Raw genomic sequence first — 12,910 nt, 5'->3', positions numbered from 1 at the left:
ACCAAAACAAAACACAAAAGCAACCACTTTAGAGCCCGTATCAAGCATGCTTTTAAGAAAATATACCTTTCGCTCCCAGAGTAGCGCCACGCCGCGGAGTCTCTCGCCCAGCCACGCTCCTCGCAGCGCACAGACAACAATGAGATGGGGCGCAGCTGGCAGTGCCACCGGATGTCCAATATTAATTGTTAATAAGGCCGTTTGGTGAGAGAGGGCTGATGCGAGTCCTGTTTTACGCATAAGCTCCACCAGGGTAGCGCACAGCGATACTGACGTGGTGTTGATGCAGTTAAGTCCTGGTTTAGTCCTTTTTAGACTTGGATTTGTCCTCCAGCTCTGTTGAGTTAGTCTGGGTGTAAAGGCTAGAGAGTAAGAGTAAAAAGTAGGAACACCAATAGATACTTGAATAAAAGTGAAAAATGATACTGTGCAGTTATTCCAGCGCAAAAGTCAGAGGAGTTTAAGTGTTGATTGACAAACAAACAAACAAAAAACAGAATAACGAGGAGATTCTGTTATTTACAAAAATCCGGCATAAAAGATAAAGTAAATGAATTTAAATGATAGTCTGTAATATTGCAAAGTGAGGAGAGGGACATTTTAAAGAAAATAATGTAGTTCGTCCTCTCTTTGGACCAGAAAGCCGCTTCCTAGTTTGCAAAATGAGTGAGAACAAACTTTCAAACAATGGTCGACAAGGCTCTCATTCGTCCAGGAAGTATTCATCATAGTGAAGCTTAAACGACTGGACTGGGTTGAGAGTAAACAAACAAGCTCCGCCCCCCTTTCCTCCTGCTTGGCCCTGACGGGGCCAGGTCACAGAGAGCTCCTCTCATTGGTCCAAGTAACAGCACCGGGGATTCTGATGCTGAAATCAGCAAAGGGAGGGACTTTAGAAAAAGGGTTATTAAATATTGCTTGCGGTGCTCAATTATACAAGTGTAGAACATTAAAACTTACAGACTATCACTTTAAGTTTAAATTAGTTCAAATTCAACACAATTTAGTATGTAACATGAAGCTTTTGTCAGTGACAGTTTTACTGGATCAGTCTGCGTTCTCAGTAAAAGGGACAAAGTTCTGGAACTCTTTGCCACTGGAGCTAAAGTCCCAAATGGACCTGAGACTTTTCTCCCTGAAGCTAAAGCTGTGGCTTAAGGACAAACAAAAGTGTGAGCACTGAACTGCATGGCTGGACTTTTATTGTTGTATTGTTTGATGCTTTTTCCCGATTGTTCATCTTTCTATTATTTTATTAACACTTTGAAAAGTCTAACCAGGGACGGGAGCTGCAAATTGGCCACCGAGTTGGCAATGTTTTCTTGTACTGTCCCTCTCAAATAAAAACATTTAAAAAATACTCACAGTGGAATATTTCACTCAAATAATATTACTTCAATGTTATGTTATGTAGAAGTAAAAAGTACGGTCATAAAACAACTCCAAGAAGGAAAGCTACTTTAAACCATGGGGCCAAATCCAGGCACTCCAGCAGAAAACCTCTGACCCTCAAGATGATTCTGAGGAATATTCTTACTCAAATCAGAGGGTGCTTTAACATTTTAAGATTTTAAGTACTCGAAAAATGTGAGAAATACTGTCAATTACTTCAAAATGTCTAAACAGAACACCTAATTAAATCATATATTATGTACAACACTGGCATTTACTTTCTTTTTGGTAACCGAGCAATCATTTCTACCCCTGCTTTTAACTTTACTCACGGTTACTCAAGGTTAGAGCTGATTTATTCCGAGTTTTGTTATTAAGTTGCAGTCGTGTAGTCAAGTTGAGACCCGTTTTTGTCGATATTTTACGGACTTTACTTTTGAATTGTTTTCTACTGGTTCAGGTTTAGTCCTGGTTAGATTGAATAATATCGCAATCGATTTCATGCAAAGACATAAGTCAAATGGCACTTTTCTCAAATATTCTGTTGGGTACACAATAGGCCGGCATTGGACACAGCAGGTTATTATGGAGCCCGGCGCCGCGGGGGACGGCCCGCTCTTTTCAGCCGAAAAAGAGCGGTGCGTATCATCGATGGGCGCTCTGTTCAGCCTATGGGAGGGGGAAACTCGAGCTGACCGGAGAACGTCTCAGAGGAGAGAGACACAAGACACGCTTTTTTTTTTCCTTCCACCAAACCCTTTTATCCAACTCTCAGCAGGAAGCAAATGATGTCCGCAGCCCGAAGTAACAGATCGTTGAGTGCCAGCGTGGAGTAGCAGACAGTTTGAGTTAGAGAGAGAGAGAGAGAGAGAGAGAGAGAGAGAGAGAGGGAGAGAGAGAGAAAGAGAGAAAGTAGTTGTTTGTTTTTTTGTGTCTGAAAAGCTGAATGGGAGAAAACTATGGCAACGCAAATGCCCACACACCGCACAAGCGCAAAGAGAGCGGCCTCAAGTTTCAAAGGGTTTATTTTACACCGAGAAGCGCTGACGATTTTGGGAAAATATCTAATTAAACGACGATAATTGCATTTTTATGTTGCAAAATGGAGATTCAGTTCACGGCATTGACCTGGAGAGAGCATTTGTGAGTCTAAACTGGATTTGCAGCAGGTTGTAAACACGTGAAGACCCGTAGACGCAGGATGTTTTGCTGTTTGTGGAGGATATTATACTAACAACAAAGTATCAAGTAGGAAAATGTTTGAATTTAAAACATGCTAGCTCTGACTAAACCAGGACTAAGCTGATCTCACATGGACATGGCGGAAAAGGATCAAACTGGAACAAACTTGAGATTGAAATTATTTTAATGAAAGAGTGCCACCAGTTACCACCAACATTTTCATGGATGCGACATCACCGGCCATGATTTACATAAACTTGATTCTACCTCTCATCGAAAATCGAGCACATTTTCTCCAGTTTGTCTATACCCAAATCCAAACGTTTCTCAACTGCAGAGCAACAGTGTAATGCCTCATTTGAAAGCTAAGGCCTACAAAGGTTTTTGTCACATTGTTGCTGCATATTTTGTCACATTTTCTTTTCTTTTAATGTGTTTTCGGGGATTTTTTTGTCACGTTATTGTTGCTTTTCTGGCGTGCACGTTTGTTGTGTTTTTCATCACTTTTATAATCGCCTTTGCTATGTTTTAGTCACTTTTTAATTGTATTATTGTTGCTTTTCTGCCGTGTTTCGGTCGCTCTTTTGTCACTCTTTGTGTCACATTTTTTTTGTTGCTATTTTGGTGCATTTTTCAAGAAGCTTTTAGATTTGGGAAAAGCCAAACTGGAGAAAATGTGCTCGGTTCAGGCGGGGGTAAAGAGATATTGATATACGTCATATATAAGTCATTGTCTAAATCCAAACCCAGCTGCATAATTAGACCAAAGATCATTGTTAAGCATTTATCATTAAGTGAAATGTAGCTTATAGAAGACGAGTTGAGATGCTAAGTTATAATATAATTGTTTTTAGATGCTACATTTTCACAGCGGCGCGCTTACAATTCTGAAACCAAAGGGTTGCCACTCACAAGCGCTCGACGACTTTTATCACTGTAAACACAGATCACAATGTGCAAAAGTATCAGCCTCATAAAGAATGACCTCCAGGCATGCACTAAGGCTGAAACTGTCCCCACTTTATATGCTCTGACCCCCACAGTTTAGGATGTTTGTGGAGTTTTAATATGTATGGACTGATTGAGCAAACTGCTAGCTATCCCGTTTGAAGGGAACTTTCAAAAGTGAGTCCTGATTCATGAAGAGTCCAATTGTATTTGTAGTGGCAGTAAAGGAGAACGTTTACAATTGTTTTCACGGATAATTTGTCTTTTCTTGTTTTACTGGCTAGTTTTTTTTTAACCTCTTAACCCCCACCTGAACCGAGCACATTTTCCCCTGTTCAGCTTTACCCAAATCTAAAAGCTTAAAAAAAAGAAAGCATCAAAATAGTGCTGAAAATTAGGATGAAAACGTAACAAAACAGAGGATCAAAACGCAGCGCAAAGCGGCACAAAAAGGAGACAAAACATGCCAGAAAAGCAACAAAAACGCAAACAAAAAAGCGACGAAAACGAGGCGAAAACGAAAACAAAAAAGTTGCAAAAGAGCAACAAGAAAGCGTTGATAAAATGTCAATAAAATGACAAAAACGTGACAAAAACATGACTAAAAAGCAATGAAAAACAGTGATGAAAAAGCAACAAAAACATGAAAAAAACATGACGAAAAAGAGCCAAAAAATGCTTTAAAAATTTGACTCTCGATCACTTTTGTAGGTCTTAGCTTTCAAATTGCTCTCCAGTCGAGGAGCTTTTAGATTTGGGTAAAGCCGAACTGGAGAAAAGGCGCTCGGTTCAGGCGGGGGGTAAGAGGTTAATTTGCTCGACTAAATGTACCCAAAGAAACAAATGTGAATATCTTTGGTTGTGGTGGAAACTGGAGCAGAGAAAGGCCCGACCTGTAGCGGAAAGTGAACCAGTGACTTACTGAACAATATCTATGTCACTGTGCTGCCAAAATTAGGTCAAGTTATTTTAGTCATTGAAAAGCAGGTGTTAGGGTTAGGTTAGTGAATAAACTATGAGAAAACGTGAATTGGTCACAAGCCACCCCCGTGAAGGCTGTATTCTGTATTTGGAGACTTAACCTTTTAACCCCCACCTGAACCCAGCACATTCTCTCCCGTTTCCCAAATCTATAAAGCTTCTCGAACAAGGTGTCAAAACAGCGTCAAAAAACAAGGATGAAAATACAACGGAAAAGTTTTCCCCAAAAAGCGATGAAAACACAATAAAAAAACATGAAAAAGAAGCGATATTGAGGCTGGGAAATATAGTGATAAATAATAGTGACCACTTGATGCCACTGAAACTGACTTAAAGAATTGAAATGTCAGTAATTCCTTGTCATAACAGCATTAATGTATTCACCTCCATAAAAATGTGTAAGTATTACAAAAATAAGAGGAAAAATATGTACACAACTGCACTGATTGTAGTAGTGGTAGATAGTAATCATCATCATCCAAACGTGGCAGTTTAGCTAGTTACAATAAAACTGCCAATCCAACAGTCTGAAATTGTTACTTTATCACTTTACATCAGTCTGTTATTTTTTTCATGTTAATGTCCAACTCTTTAATGTACAGCATTGACAATATTCAAGCACAAAAATGTTTGTTCAAATGAAATATCTCACATTATTCCTGTCCCAGTCTAATTTTCACACTTCTTTAACATTGTGGCTTTGATGCGTTCCTTGAAGGCCATGAGAGTTCCTGACTTGTTTATTTCTTTTGAAGTTCTTTGCATAAACTAATTCCTGTCACTGTGACGGTTCATTCTGTTGCTCTGGAACTGAACCTGTTTAGTTTTTTTTGATTGAAGATGTCTGTTCCTTTCAAATGAAATGACTTTCTCTTTTTTCAAACCTTTCTTAGATGTTTTGTTTTAAAATGTTTATTATTATCATTATTATAATTGGCTTTATACAAAAGAATATTATAATACACTAAAACCTATAACTTCACTGATTTACATTTGACAGGATTCCTGCACAGTTTGCATTGCAAATTTAAGACCTTTTAAAGACCTCGAATCAGAAATGTAAGACCACACACACCTAAAGATGACTTGCTTTTTATGTAAATGTAACTCAAATAATATTTGAAATGGAAAAAATAAAACATTGCATTTGTATAAATTACATACTATCAGTTGACAAATGGTTATGGAAATACGTATTAAGGATGGAGGCATTTTCTTTTACATATTTCCTTAATTTGCAATTAAACAGCAGAACTAATCCAGTGCATCAGACTCTCATGAATGAGCCGATTAAGACAATTGTCTTTATCTATCTATCTATCTATCTATCTATCTATCTATCTATCTATCTATCTATCTATCTATCTATCTATCTATCTATCTATCTATCTATCTATCTATCTATCTATCTATCTATCTATCTATCTATCCACTTCACTCAAGTTAAGCAATCTTTGTCAGAACGGTACCGCTCTGGTGCAACGGAAACAAGTCTGTGCAGCTGCAGAGCATTACCAAACACCACCACCCTTCACTCAGGTGCACCCCTGTCCTCCGACGCCCCTGTCCCGCACTCAAAGCCTCGTCCACAGACACCCCGACGCGTGCCCATGCCGTTTCACACTGACCTGTCCTGACTTCGTTATAAAACAAACAGAAATCTCCTTAACCTATTCATTATTTACATAGCAGGTCTTAAACACAACACACACTTTCAATGTAAAGTGTGTGTTGAAATTTTCAGTAAATTTAAGACTGTTAAAGGCTGTATTTTTCCGAAATCACATGTAAGACTTTTCAAGACCCCGTGGGAACCCTGTTTGACACATAGTGGATTTGATGGATCTCATATTATTTTCAGAGCCTTTTTTGTACAACGAACAGTGTGTATAAGTTTTACTGGTGGAGCTTCTGGTTCTTAGTTTTGTCAAGCTCTGAGCGAGGGACTAGATGAACCTATTGTGCATGTTTTAAATGGTAGAGAACCCCGGGGGAAACCCACGCCGACACGGGGAGTTTCTGCTATACGCTTTACTCATCCTCCGTCACCACTCACGGGAACAAGTGGATGCAAGTGATTCTGATTATCTTAGCGCACGCCTCATGTGCATATTCACCTTGAGCAGAATCCCATTACCTCGCGAAGCACAGAAAGAGCATCACTGCGTTTAAGAGACGATCTAATTAGTGGTAACGTAAATACTACACAGATACAGTTGATGGTGAATGGATCCTTTATTCTAAAACGCCGTGCAATTTGCGTGTTTACAAAGACACTAATGACCACAGACGTTTAGAGAGACGCAGCTGCGCTCAACGTACAGCCCCGTTCAAATGGGCTTCGAGAGGCATCATCATAATTACTCCTTATACCAGTGACAGTTTTCAATGGGATTATGCAAAACTATAATATTATACAAGACAGACGGAGGACTCATCGATTTAATGAACAGAGTTTATTACAGCTGTGCATTAATGTTGGGTTTAAATGTGGGGAAATGTGTTCTTTTTCAACAAAGCATACATTATGACACAATGAACATAGAATACTTTATACAAACCGATGCCAGGATGTGTTATTTCATGATATACTGCCGTTGGAGGAGACTAATTATATCACTTTAAAGGGATACACAATATATTGCCAATATGCAAAATCACTGAGGTCTGCCGTCTGACTCAGATTTACATGTTTTGGTTATTTTTGCACCATCTCAAGCAGTACCAAATGATTAAGTAGAAATAAATATAGCGCTCTCATTTTTTACAGAATAAACCGGTCTAGACGACAGCGGGATTGACTGACAGGTCTGTGGAGCTAAGATTAAGCTACAGCTGGGAAACAACTATTTTTACTAATGGATTAAATATTTTACAGACAAGAAATGCATAGTTTTTATTCTCGAAGCGAGAACCCAAATGGAAACAACTGCTGCTAAGTCGCTGCTTTGTTTTGATCAACATTTTAGCTCGACATAACTTGCGATTCTCACAAAATGCGACGCTGAGGCAAAACAGGTAAGCGCTTGATTAAATATGGCAAATTAATGTTTATTTGTGCTTTTAAAGGTGCATTATGCAACTTTTTATGAGAAAAACAAACTGTGGTTAATTGACCTTTGTGTGGCCCAATGGCTGCATGGATGTTAGCATGACATCTTTACTTTCCATCATAGTGACCTCTACAGCGCTCCAGGATCCCTGTATGTTCATTAACACCAAATAAACAACAATTTAAAAAGATCATACAGACCACTGTGATGGAAAGTAAAGGCGCCATGCTAAGCACTCTTACAGCTGCGGGGTCACGGAAAGGTCAGATACACACAAATATTTTTATATTTTTTATTTTTCACATAAAACGTAATAATGCACCTTTGAAGTGGCACTAAAGACACAAACTCTGCTCGCATATGCAGTGTGAAATTGCTGCTGAAGTGGGTCGACTCGTCGGGCCGTGGGGGGGAAGCGAGGGAGGTGCAGTGGGGGCGCAGTCAGTGCTACGAGAAACTGAACAGCATCAAATAAACACAGTAAATTCTCTCACCGTGCGAGTAGCTGACATGTCCACGGTAAAGCTAAGTGCTAATGACACACACACCTGATGCTTTGTGGATGTAATACAGAAATCCTACAATTCTCTGGGCGTGACCTGGGGATGCTACACTGATCACATCGCTCTGTGCTCATGACATGAACCTCTACTTTTACACAAACCAAAATCCAGTTTTGGTCCATATAAGTGCAAAATTCACCAGTTTATACTAAAATGACAAAAAAGTGGTAACAGCTGATAATACTCTAAAATCATTTGATATACAGTTCATCAGAAGAAAGGTTTGGTCTTGTTGTATTTGCTCGAGTGCGTTCTCCATCAGTCAAAGCTGCACAGAGCTCCTCTCCACCCCATCACAGAGGTGGCCCTTGGAGCGGCTTGGACCCCTTTGGACTCGGAACAGTTTAGTTTAGGCTGAATGGACACCCCTAAATCATGCTGTCCCGCCCCGTTCTGCTCCTGTGGAAAGAGGGCTGGTGTGTTTGTGTCTGTACACTTTAGGGTTGGGCCATATCGTATCGCATATCGTTATCGCAAAATAATTTTTTGATATCGTTGTGGACACGATATAATTTGTGTTACGCTCAACTCCATCAGAGCAACATAAGCACTGACTGTAGAACACGAGAACAGGTGTTTCAAAAAGTCAAATGAAATGAAGGATGTAAACTGCATGAGTAGATCATATTTGTGAGGAAACAAAAAAAAAAAACTATATAGCGGGCGGTCAGAACATAATCTACTACTATATGGTATTATCTATGAAGAAAATAAAGGAGTATCTACTATCATAATAATAATAGATACAATGTATATCATGTATATCATAACTATGAGGTGTACATATGTGTAGATATGTATTTTTGTAATACAAAATGTTATTGCTGACCTCAGAATCCTCGAATCTATGGAATTATATAATTTAATTTTATAGATACAATGGAGAAAAAAAGTATTCAGTAATCCAGTAGAAAGCCTATGGGAAACTGACCAAATACTTTTTTCCCCCACTGTATGTATATTCTAGATTTATATTATAAGCGAATGATACTATTACGACTATGTTATTATTACGAAAATGTTATGTTGTTTCTTGTTTCTCCTTCCTTATTGTCTGTTTGCTTTGAATCTTGAATGTTTATCCTCTCTCATGTTCACTCATTCAGCTTACCTTCACCTCTATTATTATTGTTTCTTTACTATTATTTGGTACTATCATCATTTTGCATGTCTTATGATTTGTTTCTCATGATTTATTATTTCTTTCACTTATTTTCTTTTTGTTTTCTCTCTCATCCATATCTCACACCCACTCATCACACACAGCACATCCACGCCATGCACAACCCAAGAATGATAATAAGAATCAAATGTGTATCCGTTTAATGCCCTGCCCTTGTGTACCTTTCCTTTGTCTATGTGCTGTTTGTAAGCTTTGTTTTATGTATCATTAAAAAAAATATATTAAAAAAAATATCACTGAATTAATCTTCCTCATAGGCGTAAAGCTGGGATTTAGAAGTAATTTGTCCATTTCTTTTATATATCATGATATAGATTTTAGGCCATATCGCCCTGCCCTAGTTCCTATAACTGGGCAGCGCTCACCTGGAGTCTGTGTGTGCCTGTTTGTAATAGGCTTACTGTTTCCACTACACACTGGTTAAAAATCATGGGACTTTGCATCAGTTGTTCCTCATTCTCACTTACAAAGATGTAATTTGATACAAAGACACTGACGGCAATGTGTCGGGTGAAGCGACCTGCCAAAGGACACAAAGGCAACATTTAATAAACAAGGAGAAAGAGGAAAGTAGGCAATCAAGAAAATGAATTCACATTGAAATTTTCCCCACAGAATCAAATCAAATCAAATCAAATTTATTTATATAGCACATTTAAAACAACTGCTGTTGACCAAAGTGCTTCACAAAAGGCCTACACAGAAGCTTGCCTTTCTGTGGCAATATATTCCCTGATAATAAAATACCATTGTGGGAATATAAAGCCGCTTGAGTACAGTTTGCGCAGCTGCACATGTTGCCAGATGGAGGCACAGACACAGGCCCGGACAAGTTCATATGCCATGCACAAAAACCTGAGGAGAGTGGCAAACCAAAATAAAAACTGAGACTAATTTCCGAGAAGGGGCATGAACGCACTAAAACAATACAAACAGTGTAAAAATCCGTAGGTATTTGCAAAAGTACACTCAGAGGAGGTCCACACACTCCCCCTTGAGAATGCCTCGTCTGATCTCGGAGGCTCAGCAGAGCTGGGATGGGAGAGCGTGTGGGAATCCCAGGTGCCGCGAGCTCGTATGAATGAGAGTGTGTCTGCGAGAGCTGGTGCGGATGGAAAATGAGCCGATGGCTATTGGCCAGAGTCCAGCCTGGCGGGTTTACAAGCATGAGTCTCATTTGTGTTCATTAACAGACGCCGTAGCAGCCAAATACACACAATAATAATATAACAGTGATTGCTACTTCAAAGAATCAAGACGATAACTGAATGATATATCTTTCAGAGGGTTGCAAACACTGTGAAGTTAGTGATGTGAAGTTGCCACAGGAAACAAAGACAATATACGGACAAGCAAAGATTGAACCAACTTTTCTCCCCTCACTGCAACACCACCACTGCTGTAACGGTTTGCACAAAGGCTGTTAATCCACGAGCCGAATAACGTGATTTTTGTATTGCCAAATGGATGTTCACTGAAATTCGAGAAGCACAATGTATTAGCAAATTATAGTTATAGGAAAATTAGGTGATTCTGAGGTTTTCCAACTAACTGAGATTTACTGAACTTTTTTTTTTTTTTTGCAAACACAGCCTAAAACAGAAACACATGGTGACCTAGAAGAAAATGTGCATAAGTCCAGTTTGAGTCACGAGTTTTGAGTTACGAGTTATGTTAAATTTAAACCCTATTAGCACGCTTTAAGAACTGTTTTGACACATTTTAATAAACAATAATACACATACCATGCTGTACTGGTTTCATGGACAGCACCACAACAATAGCCAAATATTCCAACCTTTTCCTCATATAGTGTAACTGCCGTGAGAGACAGAAAGAGATTTTCGTCAATACTCCGAGTCCTAAACCACCAGAACAAAACTCAGACAAAGGCACAACCATGGCCGAAATCGACACTAAGCCACGTCTAAACCATGAGTACAGCTTTGCAAATGAATTCCAAAAGCAAAACAAAAACAAACAAAAACTATTAAACCTTTTCCAAACAAAATCATGAGTCAAACTTCGAAAGACTCCTCAACATCATTTATTGTACATGCACCACAGTTTGGGTTAACTCTGGACAAATATGAAGGATAAGCAGATATGTGTATATGTATATGTATATGTATGTATTTGCCACAGCAGCACCAATGTAATTGAAAGTTTTTTCAAACACCAAAGTCAAGCAGCATTTATCCAAAATACAGCATTTCCACTAGCTCAAACATAAAATAACTGTGAAATATTCTAACTGCACGTTGTTATAAGGGCCCTTTGTTGCTTATTGCTGCCTAAGATTTTCTCAATTTCAATGTTGAAGACTTGCAAAGTCATAGGGCCTGCACGCTCCTATTTCCCAGTGACCTGTATACTATCCAAATTACTTTGCAAATAGGCTGTGATAATTTGCCTACAATGTTACACGGCTTCCCACCAAATAAAACGAGATTACTGGAAGCTACGCAGTCTAACCGTGTATACAAAAGCAACAGATGTCCTCCGTCATAAAAGTCGTTTAGCCTTCTGCGATGCTATTAAGCTACATACTGTAATCTTACTATTTATACTACATTATTTGCGCGATTGTCTTTTGCAGATGTCGCCATCGCTTTAACTACAGTGATTGCTTAAAAGAATTGCACTTTTACACAGATAACAAATTGGCAATAAATTCAGACATTGTTGAAAAATGCAATTTTATGAATTATCAAATATATTTTCAAGCTCCAAAAAATATAAAAGTCATTGTTTTCCTACCTTAGAACATATTTTGGGTACAGTGAATAATATCCAGCGTGCCATACTTTGCGTAAATCCGTAAAAAAGTGGCCATTTTCACCCGGCAGACCGTTAAAAACCCGATATGTGGACACATCCAACCTCTTCCTCATTCAAAACAAGCGCAAACCTTTTCAAAACACGGCCAAATGTGGGTTAAAACCGTCCCTGAAATGAGCCGGACAAGGCCGCGAGCGAGAGAGGGCTTTACCTTGCAGCGCGTGTCCTCGTTTGTCCCCTTGCGCTTGGTTTCCTCCCTCTCCACTCCTCTCCTCCTCGGACCGTCGGGGCTAAAATGTCCGCCTCGGCCTCTCCAGATCTCAGCCACACACACACATACACACCAGCACCAGCACCAACACCACCACCACCACCACCACGGCACAGCGCACCATCCAAAACAACCCCAATGTCAGCGGAGGAAGCGCCGGCGCGCGGACCCAGGCGAAACGCAGGAGGGGGGAAAAATCCACTTGCGCTTATTGTATCGGTCACATGCAGGAAGTTTGCAGCGACTGTATAGCGAATAAACGGGACATTAAAGATGGTTGCAGGACTGTTAACACCCCCCCATCACCACCTCCTCCCCGTGCTTCCCTTCCCTCCCGCCATTGGTGCACGCGCTCTTGTAGATACGGGCGATATATATATAGGGCAGAGGAACTTTTACGCATGAGAGCAGCGGTGGCCCATGAGCGTCGCAGGATGACACGAGGCAAAAGTGAGCAACTTTTATGGCATGAGCGTGTGTTTGGGAGACAAGGGACAGTTTATTTTTAGTCGCGTGGCAGTGTTGCACGGGGGGGGTTTGTTCACAATTTCGTGGC

The 12,910-nt window shown here is 39.7% G+C and overlaps 1 protein-coding gene across 3 annotated transcripts in view; it reads right to left on the bottom strand.

The window, feature by feature from the left end:
• The window catches only part of LOC306960840 (uncharacterized protein), an 80,096-nt gene extending 67,482 nt beyond the window's left edge, over positions 1-12,614 (bottom strand). Inside the window, exon 1 of one of the 3 annotated variants that reach the window (XM_079553420.1) lies at positions 12,295-12,614. The gene's annotated coding sequence lies outside the window, so the exon portion shown is untranslated. The other 2 variants (XM_079553421.1, XM_079553422.1) reach the window with 2 other exon arrangements.
• Between the last annotated feature and the right edge of the window lie 296 nt (positions 12,615-12,910).

Source organism: Gobius niger (genome assembly GCF_951799975.1).
Source record: "Gobius niger genome assembly, chromosome: 3".
Taxonomy (NCBI): Eukaryota; Metazoa; Chordata; class Actinopteri; order Gobiiformes; family Gobiidae; genus Gobius; species Gobius niger.
The sequence above is the reverse complement of the archived record's forward strand: the minus strand, read 5'-3'. Positions and strand labels throughout refer to the sequence as shown.